Raw genomic sequence first — 16,232 nt, 5'->3', positions numbered from 1 at the left:
CACTAATCAATTCATGAGCTGACTCATCCTCTTTGCATACATCTATATATGGATCCCTCATCCAAGAGATCCATAGGCTGGAATTTTGTACATTGCAGAGAATTGCTGTTGGTTTTGAGATAGATATCAGAATATTGGGTGATTTATGCTTTGTTGGAGGTGAAGAGGGGATTCTATGCTGGGAGGTTGATGCTGGATCAGGAATCATCGGTTGTAACTCCTCCTGGATCTTCTTGTTTTATCAATAAAACTATTTGAGTTTCTCCTACATGCTTGTGTATCATTGATGTTTGTTACATTTGTATGTTTAGCTTAAATCTGATCCTAAGCTATTTATGAATATAAATCCATGTCTTTGTGTAGTTTCCTTCTTCTGTGATCTTATAGGAACTTGGTGAAGATGGGAAAGTAAGGGAGCAGGTAGCTGGATGCTGTCAAAGAGGAGAGAGATTGGATCAAAGGACTAGCGCAAGACACATGTTGGTTCATCCTATTCCTCTTCATTTATAGCTCATAAAGAAGAATACGAAAGTAGTTTTCTCTGTTTGTTTCTGAGGTCACTGTCACACCTTAGTGGGATAGGGTCGTTCTGAATAGACACTTTTCCCGTTAAGAAAATGGCGACTCCGCTGGGGATCGTGTCTAGTTAGTTTGTTTGTGTTTCTCTTGTTGTTTGTTTCATAAACTTAGAAGTAGTAATCGAGCTGCATTTGCCATTAACAAATGCAAAGTAGACATCTGCTACTTCAATCCATTCACTGGATCTGTTTATGATTTGAACAGCTGATTCACAAATGATCTGATTACCCTTTGTGATAGCTCTTAAACCTTCATTAAATCCACCCTCTGATTGTGCATTACTGATTGCTTTTACTCGGCCAAAAACCATAGATTAAACTGCAAACCGTGACCCAGAACCTGGATAGAATTCTCGTTTCTGCCCCAGTGCAGGCTTTGTGAAGAGATTCTGCATTTCAACGCAGTTCCCGAGAGGGTTACCTGCGCTGCAATCCAGTTTCTCTGTCTAACAGGTGCGCTGATCAGCCTAGCCTTGTGCAGCTGAGGTTCTTTGCTTCATTTTTTCAGTTTTGTCTCTGATTTTTACAGTCTGTGATCAGTGTATGTGTCTATTTGAAAACCCCTTTTCTTTGCCTTAATTCCGCCTCATTTGTACAAAAAGACTGTAGATGTTTTTGTGTGTTTGTTACATCATTTACAGTTTTCCATTGAAAAAGTAGAATAGTCATACTGTCGTCCTTTGATTTAGATCCGTCGTAAGTGTCGATTTTGATCTTAGGAGAAAGTTTATTTGCTATTGACAGTCGATTATGCTTTTACTTTTTGCCTTTGGTTTGAATTTGTGACTTTCTAGTGTCGAAACGAGTATTTACTTCAAAATCATAAAGTGTCGTAATCATCTCTACCTTTTGATTTCGAAAAGAAGCTTGTTTGTGTTTGTCACTTGAAAGCAAATTCAGATTTGTACATCAACTTTCTTTTTAGGCATCAATATTAAGAAAGTGAAAAACAAATACATGCACATGTGCATTTGCATATTGATAGTCTGTTTGGCTTGATTTAGGAAAAGTGCATTTACAGTGTGCTCTTTGCTCTTTGAGAAAAGATTGTGTCTTTCTTTTCCCCTTGTAGCTAGGATTTTCATTGCTGAAAAGAGATAAAAGCTTGCTTATCATCTTTAGATTGCATTTTAGGAATTACATCTACATCTCATGGTGAACCCAAAAGGCAAACTTCATAAGAAAGATCAACCTAAAATAAATTCAATGAACTTAACAACGCTTTGTAACTTAATGCACAACCTTTAGAGGTCTAGGCTAGAGACGTATTCCGGCGTCGTAAAGCCTGGTAACTGTTGTCCTCACTGATGGTTGGGTGATTCCTCCACTTTGAGACGATAAGTGCCAGTACGGAATTGTGCTCCCACGTACCGTCGAGTATATATTGGGAGACCCCTATAGGCTTAAAACCTTTTTTCCATAGGAAGCCGTGTCGGCCGCCCTACTGATTGCAATGCACCGAACACAGCATTCGGGAAGATTGACTGCCGTACCTTAAAAAGTATTCTGCAGTTTTGCGATTGGTTTGGTACTCCCTCTACCTAGATCTCTAGAGCAGTCCCTTTCGTTCCTTTTCAGACTCCTTAACGGAAAAGGTCCATCTGAGCACTTGTCACTTCAGGCTCATTAAAAATCGAAGGAGACTAGAGTCATCTTTTGTTTTTTCTCGACTCTTTAAAACTGAAAAAACAAGTTGTGTCAAAGCATGTTAAAATTTATTTTAAACGGAATATTCATCCCCTTTTCCTACGTTGATCTTTGGGTTGAGAAAATGGAGCCTACCAACCAAGGAATTCCCCTTGGTGGAAATCCTAGTCCCTTCTCCTCTTGGGGAGATGTTGGTGCGCCCCATATGGCCACATTGTCGCTTCCAGGACTGACAATTGGCTTGCCAGTATGGCTCTTCTCAACCAATGTCGTTCAGAACACCACTATTCCTGAACAATCGAATCAGCAATTAGACAAGTCCAGAGTTACCCACCAACCTTCTACTTCCTCTAATTCTTCCTCTCCTCCTTCCTCTTCGCTTGACGAGACTGGTAAAGCTAAAAGCCAAGTTCCTAAGGAGAAGAAGGAAAAGAAGAAGAAAGAGAAAAAGAAGAAGGAGCCAAAGGCGAATGGGGGAAAATGAGTGTCGTCTAACGAAAATCCACACACAGCACCGACCAGGCCTAAATCGCCATGTGCCATTTGTAGAGGAGACCACTTTCACAGATATTGTCCTTGCATCCCCCGGATACTAAGGGACTGGTCTCCTCGTTTGCACAATCTGGTGTCATCAACCTCTGGAGATCATGTTGAAAACACACCGTCAACTAGTGAAAGTGAAGCCCCACGACAAAAAGGGAAAGTTATATTTCCTTGTAAACTGTGCGAAGGCGACCATGCCCTCCACCGTTGTCCCTTCTTAGACGAGGCTAAAAGAGTTTTGGATGATCGTCCGATTTCACCGTTATGACTTCCTCCTGGATATAAAAAACTCTTGCCGAGTCCGTCACTAGTTGAGAACCTAGCTAGCCCGCTCAAGTGGTCGGCTGAAGCGCCTATCATTGAAGATAAACCAACTGAATCCATACCAGACGAAAGCCAAAAGGTCGAGGCGGCAGTTGACCCGGTCTTGCCTTCAAAGGTTTTATCTTCAGATGATACAGTCACTGAAGAGAACAAGGATGACACCGTCCAAATTCTCTTCATCAACACAGACTTCGACGAACATGGGGGCAATCCACCCATTCCTTTACCGCAGGAAGGAAGTTTGTCAGAGCCATACCCGGCCGTCTACTCGGTCCCACCTCCAAGCAACCTAGTTGTATCCTTTGACTGGAATCAACTAGGCAGACCCCGTTTGCCAGCAAGCATACCATTTCGAATTATCGTTCAAATATATAGAATGGTCATGGCTGGTACCATCATAGATGAGGGGGCTTCTGTGAGTATCCTTTCCTCTATTGCTTGGAAAGCGCTTGGTTCGCCATCGCTGTTGCCTGAAATGAGAAATCTGACAGGATTTGATAAAGGAACCAGTCGACCTTTAGGGATCCTTCCCGATGTGCCTATAACATTGAGAGGGAAGACAGTTCGCATGAATGTCATGGTCGTTCAAGGACCCTTGGATTATAACCTACTCCTTGGACGAGACTATATTTATTGCATGGGAGCCATCGTCTCCTCACTCTTTAGAGTAATGTGTTTTCCGCACGAAGGAAGAGTGGTCAAGCTCGTGGACCAGCTTTTATTTCCCAGATCACGCATAGAAAATAGTCATATACCATCCCTAAATGGTCTCTTCACGCAAGAAATGTCTCAATTCCCAGTCCGTCCTCCCGATGAGCGCGAGTAATTCGGAGGGATATGACTGAAACCCAGGGGGCATGCATCCTGGTCTGCTTCGGCAGGAAAACTTCGGGTATAGGGTAGGTTTCCGCGGGAGAATATGACTAGTCTGTACCCCGTCCGTCGGTGGAAGAGGGGTTATTCTAGAATAAGATTCTCTTGTCAAAGTTATGTGAGTTGGCAGACGTCGTCACTCACCTTCGTTTATCTCGGTAGACATCACCAAAGAAGTGTTTTATTTGCTATGTGAATAAAACAATCTTTGGGTAACCTGTAAGAGGTAGGCCTCTCCTGATAGAACAAATGTTTTGTCTGCAAATTGAGAGGTAACTTTTAAACTATGTTTTATACCTGGGGGCATGCAAACCTTTTGGCATGCAAGCGAGGGGCGGCTATTTATTTTTTTAAATTTTTAGGACCTCTAACCCTTTAAACGCGTAGGACTAGTCGTCACCAAACTTGCATAAAGAAAGGATGTGGGGCAAAAATCTAAAAGTTGCCGGTTTTTATATGAGACATTCTTATCATATGACTAGATTAATTGAGCAGTTTTAGCACATAGTTCAAGCTCGTTAAAAAATAAACATAAGATCTGAGCAAATGTTTCCACCCGCGTTTAAGCTCGTTAAAAAATGAACTATCCCCCAGTAAATAACCACCGTGAATGAAGCATTTTCAGCCATTAAAGCCTTGGTCGTGTTTGCACCGTCACCTCCACTTTTCCATTGGCCGATCATTCACCTCCATTTGATTGTTTACCCATTTTGAGGAACAGCTGCGAAGAATGATTTCACTAGCCATCCTTGTGACACTGCCGTGATTGGAAAATTCCAAACCTTACCTGGAATCAACTGCTACCCATTTTATCACTCGTTCCTCAAAAGACGAGTCTTCTTTAAGCTCTTTTCATCTGACTCGTAAAATATGAAAAGATTGCCGAGTTTTGGCCTTCCAGCTCGTTAAAGCGACAGGAAGTGCTATCCCTCCTCTAGATTTTAATCTTTTTGGACCTGAGGGATTATTGCACAAAAAGATCAAGCGCTTGTTTTGTTCGGCTCGTTAAAACTATCGAAAATTCATCCCTTCTGTATTGTTTTATACTTTTTCGGACTTAAGGGATTAGATGACGAAAAAGGAACTTCGGAGTTACCTTTACGTACCTTTTCAGACTCTATAAAAATGAAAAGGACCGAGTTATCTTTGTCGTTAGACTCGTTAAAAATATTAATAGCGACAAACTTGTCTTTAGGCGAGAACGAGTTTCACTATCACTAGGCTCGTTAAAACATAGCGATGGGTTTGCCCGAAGGGAAAATTATAGAACAAGCATATGTTATCCTCCTCAAGCTTGACAAAAATAAAGAGGTACTGGTCAGCAATGACTGGGGAAAAATTGGGAAGAAAACTCAAAGAAACTTTATTGGTAGCAAGTCGCTCTTGAACATGACACTTCCACTCCGTGCCTGAGTCGGGTTGGGTTATTTCATTCACCGGTCACATCACCATGGTCACGCCATACCATCCACATTTGGGTAAATGCTACCAATCTATCACATAAGTGTCGCCGACATGTTCAAGAGAAGTCATCCAGAGAAGTCACCCGTGTCCCATCCACTACCATACATTATACTTCATTCTTTCATGACCGCCACCCTGAACCATATATCATCAGATCGTTTTCACCTCCATCAAAATCATTTTCTCCGTTCCATGTCATTGATGTGGGATTCATTAAGGCCCTCCTTTGATGGATCGCTTCTTGTCGACATCAGCTCATTATCCAAGAAGTTGATCTAGGAACAACCCCTTCAGTACTTTGAAGCTTGCATGCCTCAATGGCAAGTTTCTCACTTCCGGCGATAGGTATACATCAATGACCTTCGACCGAAAGATTTTGCGTGGTGTTCGACGCCAAGTCCTTTATTCACACCACGTGAATTGTACTGCAGTACCTTGAGGGTCATTATCATTATCGGTGATTCCTCTCGCGCTTGTTAACAATTTACATCATTGACTGGTAATCAAGCGATGTGTTTCCATGTTCGACTTCAAAACATTTCTCGCATGGATTGACTTGTACTTCGAGTGAAGATCGGACGAGATTGAAGACCCCGGATCTAGTTTCATCCATCCGGGCTGCGATATATATTCAGGAAAAATAAATACATTGAAATGTACAGCATTGCAGCACAGATAATCATCCTACCAAAAGGATGATGACTCCATCAGAATCATCAGTCTACCATCAGACGATTGTCTGTCCTATGTACATGAAAATGAATTTATAAAGCTGAGCATGGGAATGCCCGCCTCAGCTAGATCATGAAAACAGTATGAAGATAATGTATTGTATTGTATCTTATTACAAGTCTCCTCCCAGCATTGAAAGAACTTCGGATCCTCCTAATAAAGCATTTCACTCGATAAACGACCTCATACTTTAGGGGGCAACTGTTATAGACATTTTTGTGCCTTACAGCTCCAAGCATGAAATGTCCATAAACCAAGGGCTCCTAAGTCCTTAAAAGTGTTGTTATTACTCCTAAAGGAACAAGGTCAACAAATTACAACTTCTCCCAGAAGTTCTCCACCAAAAACTGCTCAGAACTAGTCAAATCGGGATCATTTCAGCTGCTACACTAGCTAGGTGCGTTGCAACGCACCTAAATGCACTACCAGGGTGCATTGAGCGGGAAATGACAAATGGCAGAGTCATTCCACGAGGTGGAGAGACAATGGAAGCTTCCAGAATCTTCTCCAATGACACTTGCCTCACTGAATTCGACCAGTGATGAGTAAGAGGTTCTCAGTCTCCAAGTGGAAGCAAGAACTGACAGAGAGAAGCCACTAATCAATTCATGAGCTGACTCATCCTCTTTGCATACATCTATATATGGATCCCTCATCCAAGAGATCCAGAGGCTGGAATTTTGTACATTGCAAAGAATTGCTGTTGGTTTTGAGATAGATATCAGAATATTGGGTGATTTATGCTTTGTTGGAGGTGAAGAGGGGATTCTATGTGTTGGTGGGGAAAAATGCCTATGCAGGACGATCCTATCCACCTAAGGTGTGACAGTGCCTTAGCAACAAATAGAGACAACTATTCTAGTATTCTTCCTTTATGAATTAGAATGAAGAGAGATGGATGGACTAACCGGTGTCTTCCGTTTGTCCCTCGATCCAGTTTCTCTTCTCTTTGGGAGTTCACAGCTACTTGCCTTCTCGCTCGCCCAGCTTCAACAGGTCTCTGCAAGATTACAAGAGAATAACACTACACAAAGACATAGATTCATAAACATAACTAGTTCAGGATTAGAAGTAAACTAAACATACTAATGCAATCATACATCAAAGATACATCAGTATATAGGAGAAAACCAAGATAGCTTTATTGATGAATAACAAGGTTCAGGAAGAGATACAACCCAGAGGGCTCCAATCCAGCATCTCCTTCCCAGCAAAATGGAGTTACTATCTTCACCTCCCTTCAAAGCATTAAGCACCCAATGATTCCAGTCTCAAACCAACAGTAATTCTTTGCAATAACAAAATTCCAGCCTCTAGATCTCATGGAGGAGAGATCCATATATAGATGTTTTGCAGAGAGGATGAGTCAGCTTGAGATCTGACTAGTGTCCTCTCCCTCTATCAGTTCTTGATTCCACTTGGAGGTTCTTGCCTCCACTTGGAGATTTGGAACCTCTTACTCATCACCAGTCGAATTCCCTGAGGCAAGTGTCATTTTGGAAGCTTCCTGGGTTTTGACACCTTGAGAAATGAGCTTGCCACATGTCCACTCTCGCTCAACGCAGGTAGCCAGTGTTGGCTTTGACATTCAGCGCAGGTAGCCAGTGTTGGCTTTGACATTCAGCGCAGATAGCCAGTGGAGCCATTGACATGATCCTGAATTGACTTGTTTTTGAGCAGTTTCTGGTGGAGAACTTCTGTGAATTGCTGTGGTTTGTTAGCCTTGTTCTTCTAGGGGTAGGAACAACATGTTTAGGGAATTTGGATCCCTTAGATTATGGACATTTCATGCTCAATGCTGTAAGGCACAAAAATGTCTATAACAGTTGCCCCCTAAAGTATGAGTCCGTTTATCGGGTGAAATGCTTTATCCAGGAGGATCCGAAGTTCATCCAATGCTGGGAGGAGACCTGTAATAAGATACAATACAATACATTATTTTTCATACTGCTTTCATGATCTAGCTGAGGCGGGCATTCCCATGCTCAGCTTTATAAATTCATTTTCTGTACATAGAACAGACAACCGTCTGATGGTAGACTGATAATTTTGATGAAATTATCATCCTTTGAGTAGGATGATCATCTGCTGCAATGATGTACATGTCAAATGTCTTTATCTTTCCTGAATATATATCGCAGCCCGGATGGATGAAACTAGATCTGGGGTCTTCAAACTCGTTCGACCGGGGTCTTCAAACTCGTTCGATCTTCACTCTAAGTACATGTCGATCCATGTGAGAATTGTTCTGAAGTCGAACATGGAAAGACATCGCTTGATTACCGGTCAATGAGGTAAACCGTTAACAAGCGCGAGAGGAATCACCGATAATGATAATGACCCTCAAGGTACTGCAGTACAATTCACGTGGTGTGAATAAAGGACTTGGCGTCGAACACCACACAAAATCTTCTGGTCGAAGGTCATTGATGTATACCTGTCGCCGGAAGTGAGAAACTTGCCATTGAGGCATGCAAGCTTCAAAGTACTGAAGGGTTTGTTCCTAGATCAACTTCTTGGATAATGAGCTGATGTCGACAAGAAGCGATCCGTCAAAGGAGGGCCTTAATGAATCCCACATCAGTGACACGGAACGGAGCTAATGATTTTGATGGAGGTGAAAACGATCTGTGACATATGATTCAGGGTGGCGGTCATGAATGGATGAAGGATAATGTATGGCAGTGGATGGGACACGGTTGACTCTTTCTGAACGACTTCTCTTGAACATATGGCGACACTGGTGCGATGGATCGGTAGCATTACCCCAATTATGGATGGTATGGCGAGACCATGGTGATGTGACCGGTGAATGAAACAACCCAACCCGATTGTGTTACGGAGGAAAAGTGTCATGTTCAAGAGCAACTTGCTACCATCAAAGTTTTCTTGAGTTTCTCCCAATTTTTCCCCAGTCATTGCTGACCAATACCTCTTTATTTTTGTCAAGCTTAAGGAGGATAACATATGCTTGTTCTATAACCTGCCCTTCGGGCAAGCCCATCGCTATGTTTTAACGAGCCTAGCGATAGTGAAACTCGTTCTCGTCTAAAGACAAGTTTGTCGCTATTTAGTGATTTTAACGAGTCTAACGACAAAGATAACTCGGTCCTTTTTATTTTTAGAGAGTCTGAAAAGGTACATAAAGTTAACTCCAAAATTCCTTTTTCGTCATCTAATCCCTTAAGTCCGAAAAAGTATAAAACAATACAAAAGGGATGAGTTTTCGATAGTTTTAATGAGCCGAACAAACAAGCGCTCGATCTTTTTGTGCAATAATCCCTCAGGTCCAAAAAGATTAAAATCTAGAGGAGGGATAGCACTTCCTGTCCCTTTAATGAGCTGGAAGGCCAAGGACTCGGCAATCTTTTCATATTTTACGAGTCAGCTGAAAAGAGCTTAAAGAAGAATCGTCTTTTGAGGAACGAGTGATAAACAGGGTTAGCAGCTGATTCCAGGTACAGGTTGGAATTTTCCAATCACGGCAGTGTCACAAGGATGGCTAGGTGAAATCACTCTTCGCAGCTGTTCCTCAAAATGGGTAAACAATCATATGGAGGTGAACGATCGGCCAAATGAAAAGTGGAGGTGACGGTGCAAACACGACCAAGGCTTTAATGGCAGATAAGGTTACATTCACAGTGGTTATTTACCGGGTGGTGCTTATGTGTATTTTTTAACGAGCATGAAGTCCGCGTCAAAACTGCTCGGATCTTGCGTTTATTTTTTAACGAGCATGAACTTTTCTAAAACGGCTCGATTATACCAGTCATATGATAAGAGTGTCTCATTGAAGATGCTATTTTTTAGGGAGCTTAGATCTTACGTAAGTTTTGCTCCGGATCCTTTTGTTATGCAAGTTCGGAAACGACTAATCCTACGAGTTTAAAGGGTTAGAGGTCCTAAAAATTTAAAAAAATAAATAGTCGCCCCTTGCTTGCACTCCAAAAGGTTTGCATGCCCCCAGGCATAAAGCACGATTTCAAGGTTACCTCTACTTCACCTCCGCCAAAACATTTGTCTTGCCGAGAGAGGCCTACCTCTTTCAGGTTACCCAAAGATTATTTTGTTCGCGGCTACGAATAAAACACTTCTTCGGCGATGTCTACCAATGGTGAGCGACGATGCCCGCCAACTCACATAACTTTGACAAAAGAATCTTATTCTAGAACAACCCCTCTTCCAATCACGGACGGGGTACGGACTAGTCATATTCTCCCGCGGAAACCTACTCTATACCCAAAGTTTCCCTGCCGAAGCAGACCAGGACGCATGCCCCCTGGGTTCCAGTCATATCCTCCCGGATTACTCGCGCTCATCAGGAGGACGGACCGTGGGTTGAGACACTTCTTGCGTGAATAGACCATTTAGGGATGGTACATGACTATTTGCGATGCGTGATTCGGGAAATGAAAGTTGGTCCACGAGCTTGACCACTCTTCCTTCGTGCGGAAAACACATTACTCTAAAGAGTGAGGAGACGATGGCTCCCATGCAATATATATAGTCTCGTCCAAGGAGTAGGTTATAATCCAAGGGTCCTTGAACGACCATCACGTTCATTTGAACGGTCTTCCCTTTCAATGTTATGGGCACATTGGGGAGGATCCCTAAAGGTCGACTGGTTCCTTTATCAAAGCCTGATAGATTTCTCATTTCAGGCAAAAGCGCTGGCGAACCAAGCGCTTTCCAAGCAATAGAGGAAAGGATACTCACAGATGCCCCTTCATCAATAACTGTGCCAGCCATTACCATTCTGTATATTTGGACGATAATTCTGAATGGTATACTGGCTGGCAACCGGGGTCTGCCTAGTTGGTTCCAGTCGAACGAGACAACTAGGTTGCTTGGTGGTGGGACCGAATAGACGGCCGGATATCGCTCTGACGAACTTCCTTCCTGCGATAAAGGAATGGTGGCATTGCCCCCTTGTTCATCGGAGTCAGTGTTGATGAAGAGAATTTGGACGGTGTTGTCTTTATTCTCCTCTGTGATGGTATCATTCGAAGATGGAGCCTCTGAAGGCAAAACCGGGTCAACTGCCACCTCAACCTTTTGACTTTCGTCAGGTATGGATTCAGATGGTTCATCTCCAATGGTAGGTGCTTCGGCTGACCACCTGAGCGGGCCAGCCGGGTTCTCAACTAGCGAAGGACTTGGCAGGAGTCTTTGATATCCAGGAGGAAGTTGCGCTCGTAAAATCGGGCGATCTTCCAGAACTCTTTTTGCCTCGTCTAAGAAGGGACAACAGTGGATGGCATGATCGCCTTCACACAGTCTACAGGGAAATCTAGCTTTCCCTCTCTGTCCTGGGGCTTCACTTCCACTAGTTGACGGTGAGCAGTCAACATGGCTATCAGAGGTTGACGCTACCGAATTGTGCAAATGGGGAGACCAGCCCCTTAGTATCCGAGGGATGCAGGGACAATCTCTGTGGAAGTGGTCTCCCTTGCATATGACACATGGCGATTTAGGCCTAGTGAGTGCTGTGTGTGGATTTTTGTCAGACGACACTTGTTTGCCCCCAGTCGCCTTTGGCTCCTTCTTCTTCTTCTCCTTCTTCTCCTTAGGAACTCGGTTTTTTGTTCTACCAGTTCCGTCAAGCGAAGAGGAAGGAGGAGAGGAAGAATTATACGAAGTAGAAGGCTGGTGGGTAACTCTTGTCTGGTCTAACTGTTGACTCGACTGTTCAGGAATAGTGGTGTTTTGAACGACATTGGTTGAAAAGAGCCAAATCGGCAGGCCAATTGTCAATCCTGGAAGTGACAAAGTGGCCATGCGGGGCGCACCAACATCTCCCCAAGAGGAGAAGGGACTAGGATTTCCACCAAGGGGAATTCCTTGGTTGGTGGGCTCCATCTTTTCAACCTAAAGATCAACGCGGGAATAAAGGGTGATTGTTCCGTTTAAAATAAATTGTTAACGACGCTTTAGACACAACTTGCTTTTTCACTTTTAAAGAGTCGAGAAAAAGCTAAAGATGACTCTAGTCTCCTTCGATGTTTTAACGAGCCCAAAGTGACAAATGCTCGGATGGAATTTTTCTGTTATAGAGTCTGAAAAAGGCCAAAAGAAACTGCTCTGGAGTTCTAGGCAGAGGGTGTGCCAAACTTTTCGCAAAACTGCAGAATACTTTTTAAGGTACGGGCAGTCGATCTTCCTGAATGCTGTGTTCAGTGCATTGCGATCAGTAGGGCGGCCGACACGGCTTCCTAAGGATAAAGGTTATATTCCTATAGGGGTCTCCCAATATATACACGACGGTACGTGGGAGCACAATCCGTACTGGCGCTATCGTCCCTAAGGAGGAATCACCCACCTTCCACGAGATCGACAATCACCAGGCTTAACGACGCTGGAACACGTTTCTAGCCTAGACCTCTATGTTGTGCGTTATGTTGCAAAGCGTTGTTAAGTTCATTCAGTTTATTTTAAGTTGATCTTTTTAGAAGTTTGCCTTTCTGGATCACCACGAGATGTATGGTACAATTCCTAAATGCAGTCTAAGATGATAAGCAAGCTTTATATCTTTTCAACTTTGAAAATCCTAGCTACTAAGGGAAAAGAAAGACACCATCTTTTCTCAAAGAGCAATCAGCACACTCTAATGCACTTTTCCTAAATCAGGCATGCAAACTATCAAAATGCAAATGCACAATGCAGGTGTTTGTTTTCCACTTTCTTAGTATTGATGCCTACAAAGAAAGCTTTTTGTACAACTTTGAATTTGCTTTTAAATGACAAGTACAAACAAGTTTACTTTTTCGAAATCAACAAGGGTAGAAGAGATTACAACACTTTGCGACTTTCAAAATGAAGACTTGTTTCGACACTTAAAAGAGACAAACTCAAACCAATAAGCAAAAGCAAATGTATAATCAACTGTAAACAACCAATGAACTCTCTCCTAAGATCACAATCAATCAGATATGAATCAAGGGCTACAGGATGATTATTTCACTCATGCAAAGGAAAACTGTAAATGACGCCACAAACACATAAAAACACTCACAGTATTTTTGTACAAAAGGAGGCGGAATTTAAGCAGAGAAAAGGAGTTATCAGACTGGTACCTATGCTGGTTACAGGCTGCAAAAATCAAAGATCAAAACAGGGCAACAGAGAGCAGAGAACCCCAGCTGCACAAGGCAAAACTGGATCAGCGCAACCTCAACACTGGGGTTTTGACATTCAGCGCAGGTGGCCTTCACGGGACCTGCGTTGAAATGCAGAATGCCTTCATAGTGGTCGCGCTGAAGGAGAACCGAGAGTTTCTCACTGGGTTCTGGGTCACAGATTGCTAATTAATCAACGGTTTCAGGCCAAGTAAAAGCAACAAGCAAGGTACCATCAAAGGGATGCTTTGAGAGGGTACTAATATCTATCACAAAGGATCATCAAATCATTTGTGAGTCCATTGTTCAGATCATAGACAAATCCAGTGATTGGATCAAGGCAGCAACTGTCTACTTTGCAACTGAGAATAGCAGAAGAAGTTCGATTGTTGCTGTTGAGTCTATGAAACAAACAATGATAGAGACACAAATAAAATGACTAAAACAAATCTCCCCAGCGGAGTCGCCAATTTGTTGGTGGGGAAAAATGCCTATGCAGGACGATCCTATCCACCTAAGGTGTGACAGTGCCTTAGCAACAAACAGAGACAGCTATTCTAGTATTATTCCTTTATGAATTAGAATGAAGAGAGATGGATGGACTAACCGGTGTCTTCCGTTTGTCCCTCGATCCAGTTTCTCTTCTCTTTGGGAGTTCACAGCTACTTGCCTTCTCGCTTGCCCAGCTTCAACAGGTCTCTGCAAGATTACAAGAGAATAACACTACACAAAGACATAGATTCATAAACATAACTAGTTCAGGATTAGAAGTAAACTAAACATACTAATGCAATCATACATCAAAGATACATCAGTATATAGGAGAAAACCAAGATAGCTTTATTGATGAATAACAAGGTTCGGGAAGAGATACAACCCAGAGGGCTCCAATCCAGCATCTCCTTCCCAACAAAATGGAATTCCTATCTTCACCTCCCTTCAAAGCATTAAGCACCCAATGATTCCAGTCTCAAACCAACAGCAATTCTTTGCAATAAGAAAATTCCAGCCTCTAGATCTCATGGAGGAGAGATCCATATATAGATGTTTTGGAGAGAGGATGAGTCAGCTTGAGATCTGACTAGTGTCCTCTCCCTCTGTCAGTTCTTGATTCCACTTGGAGGTTCTTGCCTCCACTTGGAGATTGGAACCTCTTACTCATCACCAGTCGAATTCCCTGAGGCAAGTGTCATTTTGGAAGCTTCCTGGGTTTTGACACCTTGAGAAATGAGCTTGCCACATGTCCACTCTCGCTCAGCGCAGTTAGCCAGTGTTGGCTTTGACATTCAGCGCAGGTAGCCAGTGTTGGCTTTGACATTCAGCATAGATAGCCAGTGGAGCCATTGACATGATCCTGAATTGACTTGTTTTTGAGCAGTTTCTGGTGGAGAACTTCTGTGAATTGTTGTGGTTTGTTAGCCTTGTTCCTCTAGGGGTAGGAACAACATGTTTAGGGACTTTGGATCCCTTAGATTATGGACATTTCATGCTCAATGCTGTAAGGCACAAAAATGTCTATAACACTATGCAGGGAGGTTGATGCTAGATCAAGAATCATCGGTTGTAACTCCTCCTGGATCTTCTTGTTTTATCAATAAAACTATTTGAGTTTCTCCTACATGCTTGTGTATCATTGATGTTTGTTACATTTGTATGTTTAGCTTAAATATGATCCTAAGCTATTTATGAATATAAATCCATGTCTTTGTGTAGTTTCCTTCTTCTGTGATCTTACAGGAACTTGGTGAAGCTGGGCAAGTAAGGGAGCAGGTAGCTGGAAGCTGTCAAAGAGGAGAGAGATTGGATCAAAGGACTAGCGCAAGACACATGTTGGTTCATCCTATTCCTCTTCGTTTATAGCTCATAAAGAAGAATATGAAAGTAGTTTTCTCTGTTTGTTTCTGAGGTCACTGTCACACCTTAGTGGGATAGGGTCGTTCTGAATAGACTCTTTTCCTGTTAACAATTAGATAGGAGATTATTCTTGATCTTGGTGATTCTTAAGAAGTATTCTTGCATACTCTCATCTTTACCCTTCTTGATTTCACTCATCTTATTTTTAAGAAACAAAACTTGATTTTCATCATTGAATTTAAATAAACTCACCAATCTATCGTAGATTTCCTTGGAGGTGTCTAGTTCAGAGATGTAGGCCACCAAGTGCTTTTCGATAGAGTCCCGGATGATCTTCTTTGTTTTGACTTCTCCATTTTTCTATTTGTTCTAGGCAGCAGCATATGCATTTGATGGAGGCTCAACAATATTGCCTCTTACATGGTCCAACGCTCCTTTATCTTCTAGGGTTATATCGATAGACATTTTCCATCCATGATAGTTAGCTTTCTCACGGAGCTTGTCTTTGGCAGGAAAGAGTGTTGAGGACCCCATAGTTCTTTTAGGATAACCTTGCCAATCTTCTCTTCGGTGATTTCTCTTGCTCTTGCTTGGGCTTTGTCTTCACCTCAACTATGATACCATGTTAAGTTATGGCATGTTATATGCTTATAAAATTTTATTTCTTTATCTTATTATATTCCACAGATTAGTAATCACATGTACATAAAGTAAAGTGCAGATAGAACATTAAATGATCGAAAAAAAACAAGCCAAGACAAGAGACACAAGATGTGGCGGCTAGCCAAGGACAAACCCCACAATGTGTGGGGAAACCATTTGATCAAATATTCTTTTATCTTCAATAATTTAGGAGAGAGAAATAGTACAATAAATCTGATTTATATCAACAGTAGCAAACCCTAGATCAGCAGCATCAGCGTTAGCAACTTCATCATCAAAACTAGGGCAGTTGATATCTCACAAACCGACCGTCAGATCAACTTGATTCCACCACCAAAAGTTGCAGCATTCAAAGGAGGTTCAGATGATGATATTTTCTGGTCCACGTAGGTCAAACTTCACTTCTACAGTTGCAGTTTCAGTTTCAGCAGCTTCCTTC

This window comes from Pinus tabuliformis, chromosome 9 (assembly GCF_031772625.1).
Source record: "Pinus tabuliformis cultivar Carrire ecotype Pingquan chromosome 9, CPIR1, whole genome shotgun sequence".
NCBI lineage: Eukaryota > Viridiplantae > Streptophyta > Pinopsida > Pinales > Pinaceae > Pinus > Pinus tabuliformis.
This window is presented reverse-complemented; position numbering follows the sequence as displayed.